This window comes from Polypterus senegalus, chromosome 14 (assembly GCF_016835505.1).
Source record: "Polypterus senegalus isolate Bchr_013 chromosome 14, ASM1683550v1, whole genome shotgun sequence".
Classification (NCBI taxonomy): domain Eukaryota; kingdom Metazoa; phylum Chordata; class Cladistia; order Polypteriformes; family Polypteridae; genus Polypterus; species Polypterus senegalus.
Window position 1 is genome coordinate 78,356,572 of NC_053167.1, and position 23,011 is coordinate 78,379,582.

A 23,011-nucleotide genomic window follows, 5' to 3' on the forward strand; every position below is an offset into this window, starting at 1 on the left:
TTGTATGTAAATTATTTAAATATTTAATCTTCTATGTTTTGTTTCATTCACAAAAGAGTATCATATACTTGTAAAATTTAAAGAATGGCTTTGTTTTATAAACCAAAATTGTTCTTTTAAAAAGTTTATATTATTATATACATTTGAGCAAATAGTTAAGCTGTTTGATGTGAATAGCTTTTACTACAGTTGGTGCATAACTAATGTCTAAACATTTCTACATAGCAATACTTCATATAAAAGAAGAGTTAAGTAATACCGAAAGGGAAAAAAGGAAATGTTTACTAGGAGGTTTGAATAAAAAGGTACATACCGTATTCTGCAGCTGGTGACCAGATAGGTGATGTGCTTTTGCTCGACCCTTCAACCCTGTGGTCAAAGTAATTAACTATTAGAAAATTGCTAACTCAAAAACTATATACTGTATGTATAAAAAAAAGTATATAAAGGTGTTGAATTATATAAAATAATTAGACGATATTTCAAAAGCAATATGTTTGGGTTGTCTTAACCTGTTTAGATTAGTTTCCTAATGAACAAACAAACCGTTTATATTTTACAACTATAATATATGAAAATTCTTCAAGTAATTCTGGTGTTATTTGCTCCTAGTGTTACAAGTAGTTCAAACTAAACGAAAGGTTTAAAGCGAAGTATTAAAATAAAAGTCACTGTTGCCATCTGCTGGTCATCTTTGTATACTGCGATTCAGTACTGGAGGCTAAATTATGAGATCTTAAATAAATAACATCCATTACAATTTGATGCCATCCATAGCAATTTGATGGAAATTGAACGGTTGGGAGCATGCACTGATCTGTTGTCATCTCGTTATTAATTATGATAGCATTTCTAGTTCATGTCACTGTAACAGTAAAAATTCACTTACTGTATATCATTGCTACTTAACATTGTAAAATTTCGAATCTTTTGACTGTTTTTATTCACATTTAAACAAATCATAAGAGACATACCATGCAGTCCATTTTTGTATTCTTTATATGAGTGTTTCAGTAATTTTTGCAAAGATAAAAATGACCAATAGTTTGACAGCCAGAGAAGAATGCATTTTGCTTATTCTTGATCTGAGGTTTGATTGATGTGTATCTCCTAAAGCTGGGACACAACCCATGGTTTCTGGTTTTCAAAAACTGGCCACCTGCTATAATCCAGAGCAGAAGTCTACATCAGGGTTGTCCTACTCCAGTCCTGGTGGGTTGCAGTGGCTGCAGGTTTTCATTCTAACCGTTTTTGCTGCTGATTAACTTGTTTTGCCTTAGTTTTAATTGACGTGACTCAGACCCCTTAGTTGTTTCTTTTTCCTTAATGAACATCCAAAGAATAATGAGACACAAAAGAAGCCGCTACATGACCAGCTAAGCTAAAAATAAAGAAAGATGAAGGTCTCGGTCATGTTGGTCTGCTCAGGTCGCCAAAACATCTTGACCATGGTCTTAGTAAAAACAGAAAATCAACAGTCTGCTGTGGTAGAATGAGAGCAGCAACAAGTCATGATATTCAATAACAGCTTTAATTAACAGCAAGAATTGGCTTCTCATTAAGAGGCTGGTTGGAGTGAAATTGGCTAGAGTTTGACGTTCCAATTTAGCTGGTCATCTGTTGGTTCATTTCACATCTCATTTCTGTCTGGCTGCCATTTGATGAAGAAACGAATCAATTCAGAGGACTATTAAAATGAAGGGAAAAGTTAATTAGTAGTGAAAACTGCTCACTGATTAGGAAAAGGATTAGAATGAAAATCTGGACGCCCCTGGTGTACATCATACATACAATATTTAAGAGATACAATTGGCAATGCAACACTGATCAATGCGTGACTGGACCTCATCTGTCCATGTAGATTTGTCATAATGGAGGTTTCTAAACAATGCAAGGATCTCAGCCACTATAATGAGTTCACGCCGCACCAGAAGCCCTCAGTTTTACCTGAAAGTAAGGAGCATCCATTGCATTCCAGAGTACATTTCTATAATCCCCTCTGTTAATACTAAAGTTTCCTAAATATTAAGAACTGCCATATAGCACAGACTTTGGCTGAATTATAAACAACCCTTTACATAAATTCACATAAAGAAAGAAAGCCTTTCAATGGCCTATTTCTGTCTTATGAACATGAATGCAACGTAATTTTTGTAGTTATGAAGAATAGGTCTGGAATGATTTTCAAATGCACGCTGCTAACACTAATAATACCCAATCATCTTCACAATCATTTCAAATACACTTCACTGCAGCTCACGTAACAGGTGTGCAGAATGGGGCTCAGTCATTCTCAGAGATGATACTGTATTCAGAGACTGTCCTCGTGGCAACGGGAAATATAGGACAGAGCTGGATCCACAGACATACAGTGGTGTGAAAAACTATTTGCCCCCTTCCTGATTTCTTATTCTTTTGCATGTTTGTCACACAAAACGTTTCTGATCATCAAACACATTTAACCATTAGTCAAATATAACACAAGTAAACACAAAATGCAGTTTTTAAATGATGGTTTTTATTATTTAGGGAGAAAGAAAAATCCAAACCTACATGGCCCTGTGTGAAAAAGTAATTGCCCCCAGAACCTAATAACTGGTTGGGCCACCCTTAGCAGCAATAACTGCAATCAAGTGTTTGCGATAACTTGCAATGAGTCTTTTACAGCGCTCTGGAGGAATTTTGGCCCACTCATCTTTGCAGAATTGTTGTAATTCAGCTTTATTTGAGGGTTTTCTAGCATGAACCACCTTTATAAGGTCATGCCATAGCATCTCAATTGGATTCAGGTCAGGACTTTGACTAGGCCACTCGAAAGTCTTCATTTTGTTTTTCTTCAGCCATTCAGAGGTGGATTTGCTGGTGTGTTTTGGGTCATTGTCCTGTTGCAGCACCCAAGATCGCTTCAGCTTGAGTTGACGAACAGATGGCCGGACATTCTCCTTCAGGATTTTTTGGTAGACAGTAGAATTCATGGTTCCATCGATCACAGCAAGCCTTCCAGGTCCTGAAGCAGCAAAACAACCCCAGACCATCACACTACCACCACCATATTTTACTGTTGGTATGATGTTCTTTTTCTGAAATGCTGTGTTCCTTTTACGCCAGATGTAACGGGACATTTGCCTTCCAAAAAGTTCAACTTTTGTCTCATCAGTCCACGAGGTATTTTCCCAAAAGTCTTGGCAATCATTGAGATGTTTCTTAGCACAATTGAGACGAGCTCTAATGTTCTTTTTGCTTAACAGTGGTTTGCATCTTGGAAATCTGCCATGCAGGCCGTTTTTGGCCAGTCTCTTTCTTATGGTGGAGTCGTGAACACTGACCTTAACTGAGGCAAATGAGGCCTGCAGTTCTTTAGACGTTGTCCTGGGGTCTTTTGTGACCTCTCGGATGAGTCGTCTCTGTGCTCTTGGGGTAATTTTGGTCGGCTGGCCACTCCTGGGAAGGTTCACCACTGTTCCATGTTTTTGCCATTTGTGGATAATGGCTCTCACTGTGGTTCGCTGGAGTCCCAAAGCTTTAGAAATGGCTTTATAACCTTTACCAGACTGATAGATCTCAATTGCTTCTGTTCTCATTTGTTCCTGAATTTCTTTGGATCTTGGCATGATGTCTAGCTTTTGAGGTGCTTTTGGTCTACTTCTCTGTGTCAGGCAGCTCCTATTTAAGAGATTTCTTGATTGAAACAGGTGTGGCAGTAATCAGGCCTGGGGGTGGTTACGGAAATTGAACTCAGGTGTGATACACCACAGTTAGGTTATTTTTAACAAGGGGCAATTACTTTTTCACACAGGGCCATGTAGGTTTGGATTTTTTTTTCTCCCTAAATAATAAAAACCATCATTTAAAAACTGCATTTTGTGTTTACTTGGGATATATTCGACTAATGGTTAAATGTGTTTGATGAGCAGAAACATTTTGTGTGACAAACATGCAAAAGAATAAGAAATCAGGAAGGGGGCAAATAGTTTTTCACACCACTGTACATCGCTTTGCATTTGACAAACTTATATTAAGGATCCATTTTGCCATCAGAAGCAACTTGTAAAACTAGTGAAAGAGTAAAACTAATCCGTGTTTGAAGTTGCACAGAATGTTTCTTTGTTTTAAGATAGGTGGATTTGGAATTTACCAATGTTTTTCAATGAGAGATTTCAAAAATTTGCATTTAAAGAACCACTAGTAGATAAACCTTTTATGAGACTGAAGTCATTAAACAGAAAATACAAAGTAAACAAAAAAATAATAATTTTAAGGTAATCAAAAACCTGCTAAGAGAGAATGAGGAAGAAGGTAATGCCATAGTAAAGAGATGAGGCATAAAAGGGTTCTTGTACTTCCCTCAGGTTACTGCAGCTCTGTGATTTGCAGTGCCTGATGTTCATAAACCAACTGGTTCCAGGCAAAATATGAAATAGTCTACAATATAATAAAACACTAAGTTTCATGTGCCCAGTCCTTCAGAGCACTCTGATTGGTTAGTTTGGCTTTGGTGTGATTGGTCAGTTTGGCTTTGGTGATGCAAGAGGAAGTGAGGCTGGATGAGGAAGAGTATAGACACACATTGAAAGAGTTATCTTAAAAGACGGAAGGCGTAAAGCTGGACCGTAGGTGAAAAAGTTGCCTCAAAAAAAAAAAAAAAATAACAGTCTGAAAAGCAGGCTTTCTGGGAGCACGAGAGAGGTTCAGATAGGTACAAACACTGAGGAAAGTAAAAGTAGGACAAAAGAAATTATTATAATCAGTTGTCTTCAACAGGTATCATGGCTAGGTTAAAAAACAAAAATTCAAAGGAATTTAGGAAATTAAAAAAATTAACAAATGAGGGAACCAAGAATGAGGGATGTATCCTTTGTATTTATGTCTTGTTTTGTTTTTTTTTTTTTTTTAAATATTTGCTTAGGTCTATCTATACCATATGTTCCAGTTTGCCTTTCTGTAACCTGGCTCATCAGTTGGATTTGGGCCCAACAATATGAGAGGCAAGCCGCTGTTCTTTCAGAAGTACATATGTAAGTCAAGCACAATGAATAATATAGGCTCAAACAGTTTGAAGAAATGGTCTTGGTGAAGAAAACACAGTTTTTCATCTCTCTCTCTCTCTTTCTCTGATCCCTAGCTGGCAGTTAGCCACACAACCAGTATACTGCTATGGGTGCCACAGGGTTTCAGATTCATGATGCTTTTCATGGACCATGGCAATGGTCCTGGCCTGATTTAGGTCAAGTCATCAGACCTTCAGATCTTCCTCCACTTATTTGGTCCATGTTTTCTTGAACACAGTCCATTGTATCCTCCACTGGGTGGGTCACTGTCTCCAGAGGTGTCTGTGTGTTAGCCTGTTTGTGCCCATTCTGCACACAAGGCTGAATCTGCTTAACCTTCGCTGCTCGATTTGGTTGTCAAAGCTTGGTTGCTGTTGACATCTTGCCCGAATGATTTCATTGGTGATGGAATCATGAAGTAAGACTCCCAGGATCTGTTGCAGATATCGCATTTGGAATACCTTGAGTTTGTTCAGATCCAGTTTGAGCAAGGTCCATGTTTCTGATCCATAAAGGAGGATTGGCAAGATCAGCTTCCGGATGAGGCAAAGTTTGGACTTCATGGAAATATTGGTTCTCACCTACAGACATCATTTCAGGGGGGTGAACGCCGCAGCCACCTACCATGGGTCACTCCTGTCAATTCCACTTTCTATTCCTGGACCAACAACCCTAGGTATTTGAAGTCCTGCACCTGCTCATGCTGGGTATCCTCGAGGTGAACAATGGCCTGATATATATTTTTGTTGTCACCACATTGGTGTTGTCCATATTGATTTTCAAGCCATACGACTGGACAATGTCATAGATGATATTTGTGGCCTTGGCATCATTGTCTGTGAAAAAAGCACTATTGTCAGCAAACATCAGGTCATTTACAAAATGGTCCTCATAATACAATACAATACAATACAATTTATTGTTGTACAGCCCAAAATCACACAAGAAGTGCCACAATGGGCTTTAACAGGCCCTGCCTCTTGACTGCCCCCCAGCCTTGACTTTCTAAGAAGACAAGAAAAAACTCCCAAAAAAAAACCTTGTAGGGAAAAAATGGAAGAAACCTTGGGAAAGGCAGTTCAAAGAGAGACCCCTTTCCAAGTAGGTTGGGTGTGCAGTGGGTGTCAAAAAGAAGGGGGTCAATACAGTACAATACACAGAACAAAATAAATCCTCAATACAGTATAAAAATAAAACTTTTACAAGTACGGACCAGAATTTAACAGTAGATGATATCACATAATATGATTTGGATTTGTTTAGAGTCCTGGAGACCTCGTCTATCAAGCTGCCTCCCCCATTTGGCCATTCCACAGCTGAAACATTGCTTGGCCAGCCAATCCGATAAAAGGACCCCTCTTTCCCATGATTCCTGCGATCCTCCATCAGGGATGACTTTACCTTAGGCAGGCAAAACAACTTGGCAGGTGGGCCGTGGCACCAAGTGCCACATTTGATTTCAAGAAGAGAAACAGAATAGGTGAGGGTTAGTAACAAATTATAACTATCATGCTACTTATTTTTTAGTGCTAATGACTAACAACAGAGATGCAGTCTGTACAGTTAATCAGCAGGGGCCTCATGTATAAACGGTGCGTACGCACAGAAATGTTGCGTAAGAACTTTTCCACGTTCAAATCGCGATGTATAAAACCTACACTTGGCGTAAAGCCACGCACTTTTCCACGGTACCTCATGCCTTGTCGTACGCAAGTTCTCCGCTCGGTTTTGCAAACTGGCGGCACCCAGCGTCAAAGCAATGGTACTGTTCCTGTGTGATTACTCATTATTTTCATGACGCGGCTTTATAAATACACTGAAACTAACCGCATATTGTTTATTAGTGTAATGCATCTGATTGTAATTAACTCGTAACAATATAATGGTCCAGGGAACAGCCATAGTACAGTATTCCAAATACCATAACTGCTTTAGCGTTGTTACTCTCACTGCACCTTCTTCTTCTTCTTCTTCTTCTTTCAGCTCCTCCCGTTAGGAGTTGCCACAGCGGATCATCTTTTTCCATATTACTCTCACTGCACGACTCGGAGTATTTATATCACTGTATCTGAGTGTGAATCACAGCAGCTGATCGGAAAGAGAATTATCTGTATACAGCTTTAAGTACACGCTGTGTCAGCCACTGCAAAATGTTTTAAAGCCTTTCCTGTACGGACCTCGCGGTTCAGAAACAGTTTAATCCCAAGAACTTTAAATGCACTCAATCAATTGCTCCTTGTAGAACTGTTTGTATTTATAAGTACAATCACCCCACTGTAAACTTGCACTACAGTTATAATATCTCACAACCTGGGCCACTTTATAAAGCGCGTATTTACATATGATGACGATATAATTTTTAAGGTGAAATGCAGCAAAATATGTTTGTTAAATTATACACATAAAACTTTAACTTCATTTAAATAATCTATATTCTTCACTGGGAGTGTCGTGAAGGATAGAATAATTAAACATGTACTACGAAGATATTTCAATGTTCCTTAAACGTTTTGAAGAATCGGCGCTAAGCTTACAGATGGCTTAACGTCTATTACAGAGCTGATTGTGTGGCGATCGGTTACTTGGGGAAAGAAAAGCAAGGACTGCAGGGACGGCTACGCCAATATATATTGAATATAAAACAGAAAGAGAAAATAACAACACAGCTAAAAACGCAGCGACACATTTCGACAAAAGATAAATGCTTGTCATGAGCACGAGGCTCATGAAACACATGTTTAATAATGTGCTTTAGCTCCTATCATCATGAAAATGACATCACGTATACATCTCAGTATTTTAGTTATTCAGAGAGCTGTAATATCACAAATGTAATGGACTCTGTGTCCAGTTGGAGGAAGAGAGCCAGTTTAAGAAGCAAGTAGTGATTCACACACATAGAGCACATACGAGTAGAAGATCAAATACAAAACAAAGCATTTAACGTGCTACTTTAATTACGATGTGATTTGAGAAACTGGTTAATTAAACGATTTTAAGATGAAGTTTATAATGTTCTACTAAATGACAAAATAAACTACGTGATTAAAGTGGAAATGTCGAGATTGAAGTTGACATTTCGTGCTTTTTCCCCACCGTGTGCCTTTTTTCTCTGTACCCTAATAAACTTTCATATGACACTCAGACAGTGGGCTTACAACTCTTCTTTTCACGGCAACTTTGATATGTGACTTCTTTTTTATTTCCGGCACTGTGCGATTTTGTGAATGTGAGCTTTCAAGTTTCTCCAACACGCTATGTCACTCGATCAACTTCATTTTGTTGATTATACCACGGTTTATTTGAACAAATAGTATGTTTTTCCTTTGCCTCCACTTGGTATTCGCTGAAATTCTTATATTTTCCCCGTGCTTTTCCCATTGTCTTTTCACAGAAGGCTGCGCTTAAGGGCGATTTATATTGATTTGCATATTCAAATAGGCGTAATTCTGGGAGGATTTGGGGCGTTACAAAATGCGCGTGCATGAGCGTTAGTTTTCACGCTGATCGGGATTTATGTAGCGGAAGAACGTGGAAGTTGGAGTACGCACAGATTCCTGCATCTGGATTTTTCTGTGCGTAAGCACATTTCGGCTTTTGTGCTTACGCCATGTTATAGTGCGAGTTCTACGCACGGCGTTATACATGAGGCCCCAGATCTATTCAGGATATGCTAAACTGAAGTAGTGAGTCTTCAGCCAGGATTTAAAAGCTGAGGCCGAAGTGGCATCTCTTATAGTAGCGGGCAAACCATTCCACAGTTTAGGGGCTCTGTAACTAAAAGCTCAACCTCCCACTGTTATTTTATTAATCCTTGGAATCATAATCAGACCGGCATCCTGAAATCTTAATGTGTGCTCTGGTTTGCAAGTTCAGACAAGTAAGCCGGACCTTGGCCATTTAATGTTTTATATATTAACAGGAGGATTTTGAAATCTGCCCTAAACTTAACGGGAGCCAATGTAAGGATTTAAGAAATGGAGTTATGTGTTCATACTTTCTTGTTCTTGTAATAATTCTTGCAGCAGTATTTTGGATTAACTGGAGGCTGTATAAAGAACAGTTTGAACATCTAGTGAACTCCACATTGCAGTAGTCAATCATACTAGAAATAAATGCATGAATTCATTTCTCAGAATCCTGTTTATTAAGAAAGCACCTTAATTTCCCAACATTTTTAAGATGGAAAAAACATGATTTGGACAACTTTGTAATATGCACTTTAAATGACATGCTAGACTCAAAGATAACTCCTAGATTGTGGGATGATTCAGTAAAATTAATGGTGATTCCAACTGAGGTAAATGATGACAAAATATTGTTGTGATCAGCGTCATTCCCTCCAACAATTAACATCTGTTTTAGCTGTGCTTAAAGACAAGTAGTTCTCATCCAATAATAAAACTGCACTCCACATCTGTTCTGGAAAGCTTTTCTCATGATAACATTGATTATGATGTTGAAAAGCATGGAGAGGCTACATCCCCTTGTTCATTTTGGATACACACCTGGCTGTTTGAACCATTGTATGCTGTTTGGAGGATTATGATGACTTTCAGGGGCATGTATTCAGTCTTCAATGATCTCCACAGGGCAGGCCAGTGAACACAGTTGAAAGCTGACTTGAAGTCAATGCATAAAATGACACTTCACTGCCCACATCAGATTCTTTCCTCCATTAGTTGACGAATAGCAAAGATTTGATTGCAGCATCCTCATCCGGGTTTGATTCCTGCATGTTCTTCGCGGCTCGTCTGAGGAATAGTGGCTGATGCTGTGATAATTCCTGCATTCCTGGTTGTCTCCGTCCTTGTGGATGGCCATGGTGACAACTTTTCTCCAAGTGAGAAGTACTTGTTCCATAAGCCAGATGGTTTGGAAATGAGTGAAGTCATCAGAACAAGTCCACTCCTGGTGCTTTGTCGTTCTTCATTGATCGTTTGGCTGCTTTCACTTCCTCAATCATAGGCGTGGCATCAACCATCAGGACCTTGGAGGAATTAATATGGGGTGGAGCTACTGGTGATCCCTGGGGGTGGGTCAAGATGGTACAGCTCTTCAGAGAATTCTCTCCACTGCTGGAAGTGTTGGGCGGGTGATTGCATGAAAGTTCCATTTGTATAATAAATCTTTAAGAACATATATGAGAAAGCATATTCACCCTGAAATTACTGTGATATTTGACAGTTTTCAATATATTCCTTGGGGACTATTGTGTTCCACAGTGTAAAATTATTTTAATTTTCTTTTCAACAGAAGTTGAATTTCCAAGCTAAAATTCAGCGGGTAGTACAGTACTAAAACATTGTCGAACACTGGATCCTTTAGAAATTTTATACCTGTTAGAGTAGGCATTTGAAATTGCTGAGTTGAATTCAAGATGGCCATTTTCAGGAGGGTAAGAGGGATTTTCACATGTGTCTGGGCACAGTGTTTGACATGATAGTTTCCTATAGTAACAAAAGAAGGTGTAAACATTTTTATGGTTTTGAGGACAGAATGCTCAATTTATCGAACTGCAAGCAGTTACTCCAGCTCCCTTTTAGAAGCAAGCACAGTTTTGGACAGAGATAAGTCTGGCTGTTACATACCCATTTATGCCTTGGACAGTTGCAATGGACCTGCAGAAACAGGAGTACTGCAAACATCAGGTAAGGTGAATATCAAGGTACTGGACAGTGGCAACGTCGTCTTGCATATTTCACTGTACTATGCACCTGTGACAATACAACTTCTCCACCACCTAAATTCAAATTTGTTTAGCAAAGCTAAGTTGTGCCATGATTCTATTTTAAATTTTTTTGCTCATACTTTAAATTTCTTGCAAGATATTCCCTTTATTTTCAGTTATTTCAAATACCATAAAACTACAAGGTGATCCTTTATATTTTGTGGTGGGCTGGCGCCCTGCCTGGGGTTTGTTTTCTGCCTTGCACCCTGTGTTGGATGGGATTGGCTCCAGCAGACCCCCGTGACCCTGTAGTTAGGATATAGCAGGTTGGATAATGGATGGATGGACCCTTTATATTGTGACAACCCTGACATCACAGCATCATACAGTAGAAATTGAACTATTCCAAGAAGGCTGGAAATAACTAAAAATAATGCCAATCATTGTTCACCATGAAAACTGTAAAAATGTAAAATTAAATAAATAAGCAGAAACCAGATGTTACTCGCTTAACTCTGTCAGACAACGGTGAAAGACAATGAAAATGCAACATGTGGACAGTGCTCAGCTGTCTTGGGCTATTGCTTAATTAAAGTGAGCATCTGGCTAAACCACAAAATGAATTTAGTGAGCTGTCAGAAACTGTTTAGTACACTGTATCAGATTTTGATTTGTCAGTCTGATCTCTAATTGTGGCACACTATATTACTGTATTTTGAAAGTCTCAGGTCTAATATTGCTACTCCTTAAGGCTACAAGATATGATACTATGGTGTAAGGCTACTTTGCCACAGGGTGATCCTTTGTTTTTAAATTATAAACCCTATTTTTTGTTTTAAAGTTCAAAAGTGTCATATGTCACACCTCTACTGACTGAACTAGCAGGCTGTGAATAGTTTTATTCCTTTTCTACAGAGTTTTGATTCACATTTCAAGCACTGAAAAAGAAAAGCAGTAATTTCACACAGGTTATATGGTTCCAAGCATGGAAATAACTCTGCCCGAGGATACATCATCATTTTTCAATGCCTATACGACTTATTTGAAGTGGGTAGGGGAGGCTTGATGGCAGCTTTTCAAAAAGAGACTTCAGGACAATTAAACAACCAATTAAGTTTTTGCAGGTTTAGGAATAAATAAGGCTGTTTAATTGAAATGACTATTTAATTATGATAGTTCAGTATTGCCTCTCTTTAATTAACATTTGCAGTTACCAGTTTCAGATTACAGTGTTACAGTACAGTAATGGTAATGCTCCAGCAGATAACTAAATTATCTAAATTAATCTGGTCACACTTACAGTATGATGAGGTGTGGCATACATAGTTGGAAAGAGGCTCACATCCAAAGACTTGGAAATGCCTGTAGCTTGTCGGTTGACAGTATTGTACCTTATAAATGTGCTGAAAGAAAAACAAATAGACCAAAAATTAAAACACTTGTCATGAATGTAATCATTCAGATGTATCTACAAAAACTAAAATAAATGGAAAACTGGACAAGATTATAATGAGTGCTGTTGTATGTGTTTTTTGACTTCACAGTCTGAAGCTGACACCAGACTGTTGAATGAGCAATGACCCTGACCTGACTCTGCCACATAGAATGTACCTTTAAATAGTTGCATCATCCATCCCTGCTTTATCTTTTGACCAGATGGAAGCACCTCGTCCACATTACTTACTGATACAACTGTGTGTGCTGTGCAGAGCTTAACCGCTGGCAGAGTGCTTGTGCATACGCAACTCATCTGCAGCCACCCTCTAATGAGTGGAGCTTTCTGCTGTAAGTGTTCTAAAGGTATGCTGTTGTAAAATTCACTATGAGTGAACTACATGTCCTCTCTGGCATCTTCTGCTTCTTCAATGTGTGGCATGAGTAGTCAGATCTTCTGTCTGGCAGAGGCAACATGACTAACTTATAATTGGGTATCTGGACAGATTTTAGAGTTAATTCAGTGATGTGTTGGAGAGCATTATAGTAACAAAAGTTAATTCGGTTATGTGTTTAATGGTCTTATTTTAGAAAAAGAAACATTTCAGAGAATGTAAATTTTTAACAAATAATAAGTTCTCAGAACTTTACATTTAGATTTGTCTCCACTGACTGTTCTTAAAAGGTTATATGGGTGGCCAGGTTGAGCCACAGTTTTACAAGTTTTTAAAGGTTATTGTTTATTTCTTGTCTAAAGTGCACATTTTTTTTTCAATGAAGAAAATACCTTCTTTACTAAGAGTGTTTTCCATCTATATAGTTATTCTAAACAGAGTATAGTATTTTTAGTGTAGTGAAATAGGATAGTGGTGGATGTTATGAATATAATGATGCACGCTGCTGTAACCCAGGATTACTTTAAACATCAGACACCCTCGCAGCTCAGCCATGGATGATCAGGCCCCACTTGTGTCTAAGTAGCTTTCTGCCACAGGTCACACCTTTTTAATTCTCCACCATCTTGAAGCTCGCATTGCTCCTTCTGTACTGTTCTTGGTTGCTTTCCTCTTACAAGCTCCTGAATAGCCCATCCAGCTGTAGGCTTGACCGAGGAATTGACCAGAAAACCATCTTCAGCTTAACTCCACAGGCATACAGTGTGACTTCCAACCCCTGCTGCCACAATCCTCCATCTAGTCTTGGTACTTGGTTCTTCTTTTGTTCATACTCCTCCTCCATCCAGTCTTTCCACAGTACAGTCAGCTCCAGCATGACCACGTTTTTAGATGTCTCTGACTATGTCTGGCCTAAGCATGGTCATAGACATATGCTCAGGAAACTTGATCTGCTTCCCTAGGTCACCTCTCAATTGCCAGTCCCTTGCTATTCCCAGGAAGCCAGATAGTACCTTGGGTCAGCTCTGAGTCTTTTCCTCTGTCTTGACGAAAGCAGTTATCTCTTCAGTGGGCACTGATGTTTGGATTGAGAGATAGTGTTGCACATGGTGTCAGCCACTGTCTTCAGCAACTGTTCATGACGAAAATGGCGACACTCCTCTTCTAGGGCTTTTGGACATCAACTGTCATTATTTTTGACTTACAGCTTCAAATGACCAGACTTAAATTTTGGTATGGCCACTGTCTATATAGAATCTACACAATTCTTCCCACATTTTTATGTTTTATTTTTATCTGAATATGCCCATTATTTCGATATCCCATATTTTGAAATAATTAGAATTCAACAGGATTGAATCTTGTACTTACTTATTAGACTTAAGGTTTTCAAAGTTGAGGATTTCAACTCTTTTTGGAATTGTGAGTGCCTTTTTCAAGAAGACTGAATACTTGGACACTGAACAAGGTGCATATACACAAAGTGCAAACTATCATCTTTGCAGCTCAAATTCCAATTGAGATATCCATACAATCACAAAATTGTCAAGTAGATGTCTCCAACCTGGGGGCTTCTGAACATTCCTACGATCCACTAAAGGCCTCTATTCTGTTGCAGCTCAAAGTGGAACACATGTCCACCCATAATCAATAGTTTAGCTACAAGAACCAGTGTTTCAGGTACAGATGAATGCAATTATTTTTAGTTGGTACACTTTTTAAATTCTTACTCAAGTTTATGCTCCTCCAACACAAGTGAAGTGACATTCCATTTCCCAAAAACAGTATCCATTAGGAACATCAAGCCTATCAGGATCTTCCAAATACTTGCTTATCATTTGACAGACTTTATACATAAACCCCAAACTTCCCTGTGTATTTAGTGAGCCCTAATGACAACCCCACTCCATTAAGTATTACAAACATATGTGGGTCACTCAGGCATCAGGAAATCATTGATTAAGAGTTTTCTAACATGGCTTTTGGGAGAGAATCATAGTCAAAGCAGGCAAGCTTTCCTGGAAGGAACATGAAGATACAAATGTTTAGTATACATCCTGGTACAGCATGGTTTGTGATGCTTACAGTCAGAAAAATATTTATACCATGCACTAACAGTCAAAATATTATTTCAGTCTGACCTAATGATTTTGTTAATACTTGGAATAACAGAAGTACGCCTCAAATTGTATGAACAAGTGATTTGTTCTCATAAATAAAATTCAACAAGATGATGGTACTAGCTCAACTTTTACTGTCTAACTTTCTGGAATCAAATACTTGCCACTCTGCGGAAATTTTATATGTCAGAAAGAGTAGGCATTAGGACCTTTCATTATGATGTAATTAGTAATTTGCAAAGATTGCAATTGCATTTACCTGAGAACATGTTACAGCGTTCTCGAGCTGCACCCACTGAAGAGAGCTATACAAAAATCAACTGGATTGAAGGCACCAAAGCTGCTGCTTCCTATTGCTTATGTAGTGCTTTGTTATTTTTCATTCTTCTTCTTCCATTAAAAAACATTTCTGTTTCAAATGGAAATGCATTGATTTCATAAAATTGGAGAAAAAGTATAATGTTTATCTTCCTGTTTCTAGAACATGATTAGAACCAGAACTGCAGGGAGCTCAATGCAGTTAAAGAAACTCTCAGTTTACTGAATATGGTTTCAGATTTTTAACTGAAAGTAGCTGTAAACATCCCCCTTCCAAAAAAACAATTCAAATAAAATTAGCAGAAAATTCATAAAAGTTAATAAAATTCCACTGCAAGATTGCATTCAGTGTTTCCAACTGCTCTATCGTCATTTTATATTTACCACTAAGAGGTTTTGCAATTGTTTCTTTTAGGAAATATTCAAATGAAAGTGGCTACAAGAAAAAAATCTACAGTATTTGAAATTACGAGGGACATTCCAAAAGTTTCCACAGTTTTTTATTTTCGCTGGAAATGGTGAAGGCAGGAGGAGTAGTAATTGGGCATTAAAAATTTGGTACAACACTGGGAAAATTGCATCACAAATGAAGATGAATATGTAGAAAGGTGATGCAATTTGTTTTTGAAACTCTTGATAAACAGAATTTAAAAAAATGTGAAAACTTTTTGAACATCCCTCGTATTTTTAAGCAGTTAAAGAAATTATCAGCCACTGGTGACAAAACGTGACATAACATGTCCATTTCAGTCTCCTGAACTTAATAGACACTTCCACCATGTTTGTTACTGTTAAATAAGTAAGGATGTTGGTTTTGCTGTTTACAAATTTGCGTCTTGGAGAACAAATTTTCTATAGAAAAGATCAATCAGAGTGTGAAGAGAATAGTTTGTTCCCCAAGGGAAATTTTTTATATTCTCATATCAAATATTTCCATTTCCCAAAGATACTCCTCACTGTTGCACCCATTGTGTAGCCAACAAATATAAAGTGTAGACCAGTATGCTGTGTATGCCGTGTCATGTGCATTTCACTTTAGCTTTCCTGCTATTTTTAATGATTTTATAACTAGGAAGTCAAACCTCTTTTCATGCTAAAATCTCAAAGGGAGATCCTCTTTTCATCAAGGCAGATGTGAATAACCTGAAAGACAACCACATCCAGAAAATTACATGCAACCTTACACATCTCCCTTTTAAAATCTTCCCATTTTGAAAATATTGTCTACTGTTGTATACCATTAGCCACCAAGTGTCATATTGGCTTCAAAGATCATTAAAATTTTTCCCAGACTTTGAAAAGGTCATCCCTGATATGCAGATCCGCAGTACAAGGTGCTTTTCTCATCTCAAGAAACTGATGTTTGTTCTCTGCTCTTTAAACCTCTCCTGCTAACTAATTAATTCTCACAGGATGTCTTCAAAATCACCCCTGTTTGCAAGGACACAACTTTACTGAATCAAAAGGTATATAAGAAATAACAAAAGAACAAGCCAAGAAAAAGAAGAGAGTAATTTACATTGTGTCCACCACATACAACTCACTAAATAAAGCCCAAGAACAAAGATAAAATTTGAACGACTTACTGGCAAAAAGAAAGGCAATAACAGAGAAATAAAGAACTAACTACCACGACTAAACAAGCTGGATCAGCAAGACCCAGTGTGAAATAACCAACCGGACACACAACAAATATTTGGGGCAGCCACCCATATAGTTTCCATGGCTGCAAAAGGCTTTAGTTTGCATACAATGTATACAGGTTAGAGTCCAAAACAGAACTGATCAAGTATGGAGGATGAGGGGTTTTTATGGGCGGTTCACAGGAAGTGATGTCCTCGGGGACGGGACAGGAAGTGACATCTTCAGAGCGTAATCAGATACAGGCAGGATTTTTTGTATTTGCTCTGTGGAGAGAAAAGAGAGAGGTTCAGTGCAACCTGCCACCCCTGGCCTGACATGGAATTGGCATTTTCTGGTCCCTTTGGCTGACTCCCAAGTGGACGTGTGTGACACCAGATAACCAATGCGAGGGACAGCCGGCGCTTCAGTCTGGCCGGGATGTCTCTCAACTAAGAGAGAGAGCCTTTTTAGGACACTACATCCCCCGGGACGCTAGATGGCAGCTCCCCTGGGCAGAAATGGTTCCCAAGATTCCCGCAGGGCAGCATGGGACATGGAATCCAGTTCTTCAGCCCTGTTGGGTGCCGTGGGTGCTGTCAGGGGGAGCTCACCAAGAACCCGGGGACTATTATGGTGATGTTAACCCGGAAGTACTTAGGAGTCACGAGTTCGGAAACCTGCAGTACTTCCGGGACACCTGAAGAAGGCATTTGACCCGGAGACGGAATACTTCTGGGTCAGAGACTTTAAAAGGACTGTGGGAAACCCCAGAAGACTGAGCCAGAGTTGGGAGGGAGTGTGACAGAGCTGCTTGGAGGAGTGGAGGATTTGTTACTGGTTATTGTGATTATTGATTTATTGGAGTATTGTGGAGTGGAGGTGCTTGGTGCACATTATTATAACAATAAATTCAAAGATTTGGACTTTTACCTGGTGTCTGGCATGTTGTCTAAGAGTTCAAGGGGACGATAGCGCCCTCTGTATTCCACACCAGTCTAATCACTGAGTTTACTGTTCTCTTTACCAGTTCTCAATGAGTTTACTGGACACCTGATTAGTACATGAAAAGGATAGTTTATGATGAATTGAAAACTGAAATGAATGATAATTTTCAAAAGCATCAAAAGTAATGAGGTCAGGGGTTTTATATCAAGAGGCAAGAAGTAATTTTCTGCTAAATCCAGAAAACAAACCATTCACACTGATACAATGTGAAAGAACATGGGGAGGTCCAACAAAAGGAAGGTCTGGGGCACCAGATTAATGATCACAGAAAGGAATGAGAGAATTGTGCTACAAGGAAGAACATGGGCCAGGTAGGGAGTTGGGTTTAAGCAGTGCCATAACTTCTAAAGAAAGGTGCCAGGGAAATCATGGGATCAAAGGTGCAAAAATTAATCAGAGAAGAGATCAATTTGAATTAAAGGTGCAAAATGGATCTGAGAAGAGATCCATAAGAAAGCATTTGCAGGGGCGGGGGTAATGACTGTGAAGAATTTTAAGTTGCATCAATTGATGGTTGCAATTTCTAGAATGAATCTAACCTTCATTACTATACATTGTACTAGGAGAGAGGGGAGACCAGCGAAGGCAGATCAGTGGACCAGAGTAAACTCTTGGGAAGAAGTCTGTAGGATGATTTGCAGTGAACAGAGTAAACAGTAGAGACAAGCTTCTTCTCCGTTAACAAAGCATGGAATAGACAGTAAAGGGGGTAAGAAGAAAGATGGTCAGACAGAGAGATGCCACATTAGTTGAACATTGACCGGAGCTGCAAGTAAAAGAAGATCGGATTAAAGATTGGAATATCATGAAGCCTAAGCTATCAAACAGGTCTTGGAGTAGGCTTACACCCACATGCTGCCAAGAGGGAAAAAGGCACAGCCTACCATCAATAGAAATGGTAGGATTGTGAAATATAGGAGTTCAAATATGCCATCTCATGGAAAAAGCAAAGAGCTTTTGAACACAACACTATATATCAATAGAGTAGGATAACATTGGCCCTGTAGAGTGCTTGGATGAGTTTAATTGTAACGCCAATGATAACAAGCCTTGTAAAGATAGCAGGAAAGCCCAGTTGGATTTGCTGAGGAGCCAAGAAAGAGGATGAGAGGTGCAGCAATGACTGAGCTCAGAGTGAATGCCCAATAGGAAAACTTAAAATCAGTAAGAGACACTCCAGTGCCCGTCTTGTCATAAATTAAAATAGGAGTATTTCAGAAATGATCTCTTGCCTTTCCTTAAGACCTGACTTATGAACTAGCACTGTATTTATAGTAGCAGTAGGAGGGAAGGGTAACAAGGAGCTAACAAATTTAAAACAAGGGACAATATTCACTTTAATAATAGTAAGGCTGGAGAGAGGGAGCTTAGCCCAGCTATTGACTAAGGCTCTGACATCAAAGAGTGTGTGCCAGTAGTTGTGAGAAGTCGTGTCTAACAGAGTGGGGCAGAGATGTCAGTTACTACTGTAAGCAGCTTACTGAATACAGTGGCCGGGGGACATTAACAGAGATCATTGAGAGGTAAAAGGGAGGGTTTCAACAAGTTTATTTTGCAACAATGTTACAAATTAAGAAAACTGAAACATCACTTCACATATATCAATTGAAAAATGTACATGGTTTATATCATATTCTGTATAATCTGCATAAACTGGTTCTCTGTCCTCTCTACGTTCTCTGTGTGCCTGGCACTTTCATTGCTATGTACTCCATTCTGGTTTTCTGTTCTTTCATTTCCCTCTATTTTATTACGATACTATCAGCCTCAGATCTCCTTTAATCTGAAAAGCGCATACTCCTCCAAGCTCTCTGTCTCAATTCATCTCTCTAGACGTATCTACATGGGCATAACTGCTGCTAAACCATATGCATCCAGTTGGAAAACCCCAAATAAATTTCTTTGAGGAATTGGTTGCCCTAATTTAAAGTATGATACACACATACTTAGAAAGCCTTAAGTGAGTCAATCACTTTCTTGGACACTGTGGAATATCTAGTTAACGCTTTGTAGTCTGAAGCCTATGATACAGAAGATGGTTCCTTGTAGCTTCTAGCTGTTTTTTTTTTTTAAACTTTCTTTATTTTCACTGTCTTTCCTTGGCCCCAATCGAGTGATGCAGATGTATGTTTGTATTGCATGATACTTGATAGGACAGTGATGGGAAGTGTTAGTTTTGGTTACACTCTAATATTGTTTACAAAAAAAAATGAACGTGCACTTTATGTTCACTAGAGGGCAGAGTTGTAAAGTCAAAGAATGGCATTAAATGAGATGAGATCTGTTTTTTTTAATGATAACAAAAGCATCAAACATTTTGTTTAGTATAATACTTCTCGGGATCTCTGGAAAGCACTACAGTATAGCAAGCCCAAAATAACGTGGTTAACTACGGCTTGTACTCTCATAACAGGACAGCAGACACATGTCTCGCCTTAAATCAGATTTACCTCACCAAGTCCCGGCTGACTACTTGAAAGTCTACTAACCTGGAAGGCTTTTCTATTTGACTGAAGTAAAGTGCTGCCAGATAGTAACCTGATTTATCCAGTGCAGGGTGATGAGCAGCCAGTCCAGCAGCAATCAGCAGCAAGGATTAAGCTGGCACTGCCATCACCATCACAGGGCACACTCATAACCACCAGGCCAGTTGAAATTTACCAATTCACCTAACCGCATGTCATTGGGTTGTGAGTGGAAATCTAGATCTCCAGAACAGGCACGGTGAGAAAATGAAAACTCCATACAGGTAACACCCCTAAACTAAAATACTAAAATACTAAAAATAGTATTTATTGTGCCACTGTGCACAATGTTACAACCTAACAAAGCAACTTTGCTGTTGAAGTCTATCTTAGCAGCACTGGATGCCGCAAACCCTGGACAGAGCATGAGTCCATTAAAGGGTGCACTCTTACACATACTGGGCCAACTTTGAGTCGTATGTGTCTGACACGTGAGCCAAAAACCTGGGGATCAACCCATGGAAACAGGGACCACATAGAGTCATCACTAACCACTGTGCTGCTGCGTCACCTGCAAAGAAAAGACTGCATTGCTAAAAAGTGTTTAAAAGCAAAGGAGATACTATAGAAGTTAACTACGTCTTCTTGAATTTAAATGCTTTTCTTTAACGGGACTGTTCAGGCATCCAGTTTTTATCTTGAGACCCTGCTGCTTAATTTAATCTAATGCAGAAGCCACCCTGGCTGGGTTTCATCTTTGTTTCAATGTAACTCCTGATTGTGATCTTAAAAATATCCTTCTTAGAATGCAGTGCTCCATTTTCACTAAGACACTTGGTCACCTAGTGACATTATAAGGCACAATAGGGGACACTACACCAAACTCACCACATTCATTTTGTACTTTAAACTTTACTTGATTTTTTATTTTTTTTTTCCACTCCTCGGGCTAATCCAGTGCCTGCAAATTCAAAGCAGATGACAAGTGTGCTTTGGAAGCAGTTGTGCTCTGGTCAGACTTCCCAACACAAGTATATCAGGGAAGCAGACTTGGCCTAGCCGGTTTTTGCCAAATTTGACAACACTGTTTCCAAGCTGGGTGCCAAGTCTTGTGCCTCCAGTCCACATGTATGTGGTATGCTGCTTAATGAAACAGCTACACTGGCAGCATGCTTTTTTAATCTTTACGTTTTTTTTTGCTTTATTGACGCTGACAATCAGGCACAAGTGACTGACTGGTTAAAACACTTGAGGAGACAGCAGGCCTGGCTTTCTTTCCCACTGCTCCCACAGGCTGCTCACTTCCTTTGATTAAAAAACACTCCATTAATGCAATGTACTGTACATTATATTCAACTCAGTTTTGAATAAAAGAAAATCAAACAGAGATGGCTTGACTTGGATAGGAAGATGCTGTTTTTTTTGCCTGACAATCAAAGATTACATCAGCAGACTATAAATGTCCACATTGCTGATATCTTCACCCAGAGAGCCTTACAAATTCAGTATAAACTGCATTTGTTTGCAATTATGGCAGAGGCAGGTTAGTCAAGTTGCTCAGGGTCACACAGGGGATCAGAAGCAGGAACTGAACCAACACCTACCAGGTTTGAGATCTGAAGCCTTAGCCACTACACTACAATAACTGAATACTCTTTGTTCACTGTAATTGCTGGATCTTTTTCATTTTAATTTGCTAACAGCAAATACAAAAAGATGTCTGGAATGTCTTGAAGTGTGAAGATGATGAATGCTGAGTTAAGAGAAAGTCGAAAGACTTGGTGTAGAGGCAATAGGTGTGGTGCTGACTAGAAACAAGACTAATGTGGAGTGAAAGACTGAGGATCATTGGGTGAAGGACGAGGTAGAAAAGGGAGACCGAAAGAGATGTGGTTGGCTTAAGAAGAATGGATCTCGTCCTAAAAGAATGCACAGGACCACCAGGAGTGGTGGAAACAGATCTGGGGAGCTAACCGGGATAAACCCAGAAAAAAATGTGGAATAGTAGTAATGATGATAATGATGACAACAAACTAATATACGGTGTACTGGCACATAAATCCACACTGCTAGTTAATTTTTTTTAATTTAGTGTAACTTTGTTGGAGGAGTCTTACAATGGTGTCTGTATACACAGGAAGGCATAAATTAAAGAAAGAACACACAATACAATGGAAAACACACTTCTTGCTCTCTTTCTTTTCATGTAGGTCTACTGTGTCTCTGTCATCTTGTTGGGGTGGCACATCCACTTGTTTACCTGCCAAGTAACAAAGAAGTCAATTTCCTTTCCCCCTCTTTCTAACCTTTTACACTTCTTCCCACCAACTGATCCTTTATGTCAGCTTACCACCCAAAGTGTCTGACCCTTGAAGTTGATTATAAACTTCTTACCAGATTCACATTTTGGGCCTGGCCTTCCATATCTTTTGCAGCACTGTTGCCTCAGTCTTTCTTGTGCATCCATGCTGACCGCTCTCTTAAAGGGAAGGCCTTGAATAGGCAGGCAACATGGCTCAGTGCTGGACTCCTCTCAATCCTCAGTGGGCTTATCTCTGAATGGGTATCATGACCATAGCTTTTCCAGCTAGTGGGGACATGTTGCCATCAGTCAGTCAGTAGGTCTTGTAACCTTTTACCAAAAGTTCCTGGCCACACTTGTTTTCTGTCCCCATTGGGTACAGTACGTGCATGTGATGGCATTTGCAGGGGCACAGTTCTGCAAGTGTACTTATCTCTTTCTCATGGAAGTCTACAGAGGGATGCTTGGCATCTCTGTACCATTCTGGTGATTCTAGAATAGTCAATGGAGAAACTGAACTGGCAGGATTAAGCAGAAGACAAATGTGAAATGCTAGGAAAATTCCAAAAGGGCCTTTTAAACATCTAGGGCAATCCCTTAGCAAATGTTTTGCTGACTAATGAATCTTCT

The 23,011-nt window shown here is 39.1% G+C and overlaps 1 long non-coding RNA gene across 1 annotated transcript in view; it reads right to left on the reverse strand.

Annotated features, from left to right (window-relative positions):
- Positions 1-4,125: 4,125 nt before the first annotated feature.
- Positions 4,126-23,011, reverse strand: part of LOC120515023 — a 63,409-nt gene continuing 44,523 nt past the window's right edge. Inside the window, exons 2-3 of the long non-coding RNA XR_005630567.1 lie at positions 12,020-12,122; positions 4,126-5,884 (exon numbers count right to left, since the gene is read on the reverse strand). This is a non-coding gene — a long non-coding RNA (uncharacterized LOC120515023). The remainder of the gene's footprint in view (positions 5,885-12,019; positions 12,123-23,011) is intronic.